A 7,348-nucleotide genomic window follows, 5' to 3' on the forward strand; every position below is an offset into this window, starting at 1 on the left:
AGGGGAGCTGAGAATTCCTGCCATGGGAAAAAGCATTTCAAATGTACTTTGAGACCATGTCATTAGGTTTGGCTTCCTAAGTATTCCTGACCCCAACACAAAAGAAAACTTCAGTGTTAGCAGCAGGAAACTCCAAATAAAAGTCTCTGTAGGATTCATGACATCCAACTTCCAATTTAGTTGCCTCAAGTGTAAAGGGAGAGAAGGGAGTTGGGGCAGGGTAAGGGTCTCCCAGTTTATCTCGTTCCCAGGGATTGCCTGCCCTACTCCAAGGACGAGTAAAAGGCCCTCTTGAGATAATTGCAACCAGAAATAAAGTGGCATTTCTCTCTGGGAATATATTTAACTCTACTCCTAGAAGAATAACCAGTTTTAATTTGCTAAAGCTCAAGTCAAGCCCTGAGCGGGGTGGAAACACTGAGACAATATTTTAAAATTAAAATGCCAATCTAAAAAGGAAAAGCAAAGTGCCAAGTCCAAAGAAAACACTGTTAGAATATCTTTGGTTACAGTAAATCAAATCTGGTGAAAACACGGACACTCTGGGGCTCAGATCTATAATATGTTAGGACTGGGGAGTCAAGTTTTATTTTATTCTTCAAACAGTGGTCATTTCGGAGGGCAGCAAAGGGAGTGCAATACCTGGCTATGATGTTTACCTGCAACCCGGGCACTTGATCTTTCCTGCCATTAGAATTTATCAGCAGTCAAAATCAGGGTCCGACTCAAAAGCAAATAGCTGATTCCATGTGACCTCCAGAATTAAATGTCCTCATCAATGATATAGCTTAGTTTGATGTCCTTTGGTGTATAGAACTCTCCCGGGACTAGATTTGCTTTCTCCAGGGTCATCTCTGCCAAACCATGGGTCTGGCCAGTTTCTACAAGATCCCCCCACCCCCCACCCCGTTTCCCTAACTCACCCTAGATTGAAGCTTCAGGAGCTTGCACAGTCATCAAGGGAGCTGAAGAGGGCCGCCGTGCATGTGACAAGATTTTAACCCAAGCAGGCTTCCTCCTCCCAGTCTACACACCTCTGGACTACTCCATTCATTGTTGCTCAACAAGGCAAAGCAAGTAAAGTGGAGTGTTGTTCAGCCAAAGCCAAACAGAGATAGCAGATCTGTCTCAAAAGAAATCCTGTAGTGGATCCCCAAGCCAATGTGATTAAAAAGAAACATGCAGCCACGTTCGATCCCAGGCCCTGGTCGGGGGCTCGTGTGGGACCCTTTCACTGTCTTTGAAAAAGCAATGGGAAAAATATCCCCCAGCCAGGATTTAAAAAAGAGAAGCTTCCAACTGTCCTCCGCCATTCTATTATGACAAATAGCTAATCTTATCAAATTAGCCATTTACCTCCGGACGTTTCTGATGGGATAAGTCTTTTTCCGAATAGTTATTTCATCCCTAGGGTAAATGGGATGGTTGTAGCATTTGACAATGAAATCTACACTCTCTTGGGGGGGGGGGCAGTTCTGTATTTAAGGTTCCTTGGTGGTGGGTTTTAACATTGTATCCCGGTGTGTTCCACCAGAGGAGCAGCTCATTCTTAGCTTGTGCTTTTTCCTTAAAAGCCACCTGCCTGCTGCCGCGGCACCTGGGAAGGCTGCCTTTGTTCCTTGCTCACTTTCCCTTTAAGAGTCTTTAGCATTTCAGCTGGTAGAGTTCCAAGTGCCCTCTGCACTAATTGGCAAGAAGTGAGACTTTTCTAATTTGGAAGAGAAGGAGCCTGTTCTCCAGGGAAGGCTCTTCAAGGTAATTGCTTTCTCAGAGATCCCAGCCCCCACCTCTGGCAGCCTTCCACCCGAGACAAATCCCTTTCGCTGTTACGAGGACCTAGAGACCCACAGAAGGAAAGATAGGAGCTCAGGACAGACTTGCGGAGACCTTTGAAACCAGTGACCTTCTGAAGGGGAGGAAGTGGGGGAAAGGCCAGTGCAGGCAAAGGCGGCTGACCCCCCCGTCCCCCCACCGGCACAGAGCTCTGGCTAGACTTTCCCGTTGTCCTTCCTGTGCTAAGGAGCTTCCCCGAAGGGGCGCGTTGGTGGAGGGGGCTAACAGGTTGGCCAGGATTCCAGGCAGGGGGAGAAGGACACTGATTTGGAATAAAGAATTTAATAAGCCTCCAGGGCCGAGGGAGGCACCAAGGGAAGAACTGGATAAGAAAGACAGTGGCTCACCTGGGCAAGACTCCAAGAGCGATTGGTGTGTGTCCAGGGGTGAGTGGGGGCCAGTGAGAGGAAAAGACACAGAGAAGAGGGAAGTCCTCTTTGAGTCACCATCTGCTACCCCAGGTGAGGAATGTGGGGGAAAGGCCAAAGGGGAGGGGGTGACAAATGTGGGGGGCTGGCTGGAAAGAAGCACTGAAGAATAAAATGGAATGTCGTTTTCTGGGAGTTATGGGCTGTGGGTCCCCTCCCCCAGCTCTGCTTCCTTCACTACTGTTGGACACAGGAGATAGGGCAGCCCGGCTCGGGGTGGCACTTTTATTTTTATTTATTTTATTTAATTTTATTTTTTTAGCGAGATAGAGGAAGGGGCGGGGAGAGAAACATCAATGTGAGAGCAGAACATTGATTGGCAGCCTCCTGCGCAACTCCCACAGGAGATGGAGCTTGGGCATGTGCCCTGAGCGGGAACTGAACCAGCAACCTTTGGGTGCCCAGGATAATGCCCAACCAACTAAGCCACACCGGCCGGGCATGGTTTTATTTTTTTAATCTGTACTTTCCAATCCTTTCTTACAATGACAAGGTCTGGCTTTTGCAATAGGGGAAAAATAATTGTTAAAAATATTCTTAGCTGGAAAATTCATCCACCAGAATGACAAATGAAGTACTCTTCCTGCTCTAGAGGTGCTCCTGTCCAGAGGTATAATTTGTTCCAATTTTGCAAAAGAGGAAAAAGACAAGTCACACAGCAACTGAAGTGGTTGAGCTAGGAGGCCAAGGCAGGTCCATGTGACTTCAAGGCCAGTAATTTTCCTGAAGACAACATAGTCCGGAATCCACAAGCCTGAACACATTGCTAATCTAAGAACGACTGTGAGGAAGGAGCAAGGCACAGAGAATACATACAACATCATTTCATTTATATGAAGTTCAAAAACGGGGGCTTGCCCCAGCCAGTTTGGCTCAGTGGTTAGAGCGTCAGCCCAAGGACTGAAGGGTCCTGGGTTTGATTCCAGCTGAGGGCACATGCCTCGGTTGCAGGCTCGATCCCGGGCTCCGGTCGGTCGGGGCACGTGGGGGAGGCAACCAATCGATGTGTCTCTCGCACATCAATGTTTCTCTCTCCCTCTCTCTCCCTCCCTCCCTTCCACTGTGTGAAAAGCAATGGAAAAAATATCCTCGGGTGAGGGTTAAATAAATAAATAAACAGGGGCTTGTTCAGCATCACACAAGTAGCAGTAACACTAGAGAGAAATGCAAGGAAATGATTTCTACAAGTTAGGATAGTGGCCATCTCTGGAGGGGGAAGAAAAGGTGATGTGACAAGCTTCTAGGTGGTCGAGGGCTCTTCTAGACGTGGTTGCTGGTTATGCGGTATCCAATTTATAACGATGCATTAAACTGTACATATGTGTTTCTTTACTCCTCTGTATGTATGACATATCTCACAATAAATACAATTACAATGAAAACAATTGTATCGAGTGGGGTGCTATTAGCCAGGTGCAGGCACCTGTGACGGCAGGTAGAGCTCTTTTTTTCAGAGATCCGAGGAACATCAGGTCTTTTTGCCTTCAGCAAACCTCCTGAGCACTTGGATTTGCAGCCTGACTGACCAATATGTTCTTTTGTTTTTCTTTTTAATCCCCACCTTAGGATATTTGTTTCCATTGCTTTTAAGAGTGGAAGGGAGAGAGACAGGGAGAAACACCGATGTGAAAGAAACATCAATTGGTGGCCTCCTGCGCGCACCCCGGACAGGCTTGAGCCTGCAACCTAGGTACCTGCCCTTGACGGGAGCCAAACCCGGGACCCTTCAGTCCTCGGGCCAATGCTCTAACCACTAAGCCAAACCGGCCAGGGCACCAATATGGCCTTAAGGTGTGTTACACCCAAAAGAAACTCTGAGGAGGACAGTGCTTGGTGAGATCATGTTGCCATTTGATACAACGTGTCGGAGCAAGTTGGCTTTTTTCCTTTATTATTCCTGAAAGAGCTGCTGAAGAATGAAACCCGATTCACCTTGTAACAGCAGCTACTTAGATCTTTACAGCCCAAAGAACAACTTTGTACAAAGTGCCAGGAAAAGCTCACTCCCTGGTTTCTCAAAGTCTTTAACCTTTTCGCTTTCCCAACCTGTGGAAGAAGCAGAAGGGACTTGGACTTGCAGGTTGGGTTCTGCAAAGCCAGGCCAGCTGGAGATGCAGGAGAGGGGTTCAGAAGCCAGTCTCTGTCCGCTGGGAGGAATGGGGTGGGGGGTTTGTGGGCTGGGGAACGAGAGATGTCCTATCTCTTTGGGGACTTGGAACTCATTGTATCCAGTCCCACTTTGGTCAGATGAAGCTTTGCTTTCTGAGTTACCAGCCCTCTAGACACCCCTAGTTCATGACAGTCCTGTATCTAGACTTGGGGGGTGGTTACCTGAGCCTGAGGCAGGATCACATGGAGCCGAGGTGTGTTTTAGGGCCCAGAAGAACATCCTTCCTCTGTCAATGCGAGGGGAGGGAGGGTTGCCAGGCAGAGCACAGGAGGCCTGTTAAATTTGAATTTTATCTGAAATTCAAATCCAACTATTCAACTGAGCATCCTGTATTTTTATTTCTTAAATTTGGCAACCCTGGCAAAGGGTACTCAGCATGTAGCAAGGGGAGGGACAACTGGGTACAGGCGGGTCGCTCCTGAGCAGCTAGCAATAGATAAGCTTGTTGGATCTGCTCACCATCTCCGTTTCTCTCCCTCCCCACAGCCCTCGGGGACGTCCCCTAGTGTACGGACGTCCCCAAGGGGATCTGCTCTGCACCAGATCTGCTCTGCACCAGATGATTTGTAATATTAAGGAATTATTGCTGCTTATGTTGTATTATAATAGCATTGTCATTTTTTAAAGGGGGCTTATCTCTTAGAGATGTATACTAAAATATTTATCGGTAAAATAAGTTATCTGCTTCAAAGTAACATCAGGGGGGATACATACTGTCAAAAAAAGGCAGATCATGGTTGCCTGGGACTGGAAGCAGAGGGAGGGATGGACTGCAACGGGGCACAGGACAATTTGGAGGATGGTAGAAATGTTCTGTATTTCGAATAGGGCAGTGGTTTCAAGGTATATATATCTGTTAAATCTCATCAAATTGTATGTTGGAATTAGATTTGCTTGAGATAACTGAATGACAGGGGGAAAGTGTCATTCTCTGGAAGGATTCTATGTTCAGTTTTCCTTCAAATTCTCATTGCACACTAAAGAAAAACAAACAAACACAAAACCGAGACTCCAAAAGAGAAGAAAAGGAAGAATAGAAAAAATTCCAAATGAAATATTATTCAGCGATACAAAATAAACGAGCCATCAAGGCAGGAAAAGACATGGAGGAACCTGAAATGCATATTGCTAAATGAAAGAAGTCAATTAGAAAGGCTGTATCCTGTGTGATTCTAACTACATGCCATTCTGGAAAAGGCAAAAAATATAGAAGACACAGGAAAAAGATCAGTGCTTGTCGGGGCTTTTAGGGGGCAAGAAGGGAGGAATGAATAACTGAAGTAGAGGGGGTTTTTAGGGCAGTGAAACTACACTGATACTGTATGTGACACTATACATCTGTCAGAACCCACAGAACCATGTGACACAAATGAGGCTTAATGTAGAAAACGGACCTCGGTTAATAATAATGTATCAATATTGATTCATTAACTGCAACAACTGTGTCACACTGATACAAGGTGTTAAGGAGCGGGGAAGGTGTGTATGTGGGGGAGGGGCATATGGGACTTCTCGGTACTTTCTGCTCAGTTTTTCTGTAAACCTCAAATAACACTCCTCAAAAAAAATAAAGTCTGTTCATTTTTTAAGAGATAAAGAAAAAAGAAAAAGAAGAAAACAAAAAAGGAAGAAAAAGGGGGAAAAAATCCAAATGAGATGTCTTGGAATTCCTCCATAAGGGAGAGTTGCTAAAAAATAAAATAAAATAAATCATTGCTGTGAGATTTGGTTGAGATAACTACGAATGACTGGAAGAAAATGGTGACCGTCGAGAAGGATCTGACATGCAGATTTCCCCTCACTCCAAGTTCTCCTTGTCCATTAACGAGAACGACTGAAGCCCTAATAAAGTGAAAACGACAGACGAAAAGACAGGATCCTATTACTGCGCAAACGCGCCTTCCAGCTTCCTCTCTTTGTTTCGTCCGGCTGCATTTTTGCACGTAACCGTCCTGGTTTTGTGCCTATTTTCTGGTTCCAGGGAAGGTGGACTCATCGTCACAAAGGGTGGAAGCCTCTGGAAAGTTGCGAGGCAGAGCTTTGAAATATTGATCCAGCCGCTGCTGATCTGGCTGGGCATTGCTGGGGGGAGGCAGGGGTGCTGCGCTCTTAGGCACCCCCCTTCCCCCCCTCCCCCTGCAGGGGTGGCCTCAGTTTAATTGCTGCTTAGCCGAGGGGAGCAGGCTTTCCCGCCAAGTGTCAGAGCGGACACACCCAGTTCCCGGCTCAGGCTAGATGTGAAAGCGAAAGGTTGCAGCTGAGCCTGCTGGCTGGGACCTGTCAGGAGGAGGAACTGGTGGCGCTTAACTCGAGGGTGCTCCCAAGTGGCCGTGGACCAGCAGTGGTCTCCTGCGGGGACAGGCGAGAGGCATGAGCCAAACGGTAAGTATGTAGCAGCACCGGGTACAGAACCCCTGACTGTAACTTGCCCTGGCGGGGGAAACCGGGGCCTTAGAACAAAAGCATCCCTGGCCCGTGTGGCTCAGCTGGTGGAGCATCGTGTCGTGCACTGCAAGGTCGCTGGTTCCATTCCTGGTCAGGACACGTGCCCAGGTTTCAGGTTCGGTCCCAGTGAGGGTGTGTGTGCGGGAGGCAACTGATGGATGTTTCTCTCTCTCCCTCTCCCTTCCTCTCTCTCTAAACATCAATAAAAACATATTTTTTAAAATTGCACACTAATGATATTTTGTGCATCTTATAAGAACACTATCTGCCTCTGTTGAATACTATTGTTTTGCCATTTATTCTGTCTTTTGAAAATGAATTCTAGTAGTCACATGCGTGTTTTTTGTGTGCAAGTGATGTTTCACTTTAGTCAAAGACCTAAGGGTTTCCACACACAAACACGTTAATTGGTCAAAGCTGATCTAGGAGATTGGTTACTGTCACAGCAGTAACAAAATATATGTCTTTGGAC

The sequence above is a fragment of the Miniopterus natalensis genome, chromosome 17 (assembly GCF_054644295.1).
Source record: "Miniopterus natalensis isolate mMinNat1 chromosome 17, mMinNat1.hap1, whole genome shotgun sequence".
Taxonomy (NCBI): domain Eukaryota; kingdom Metazoa; phylum Chordata; class Mammalia; order Chiroptera; family Miniopteridae; genus Miniopterus; species Miniopterus natalensis.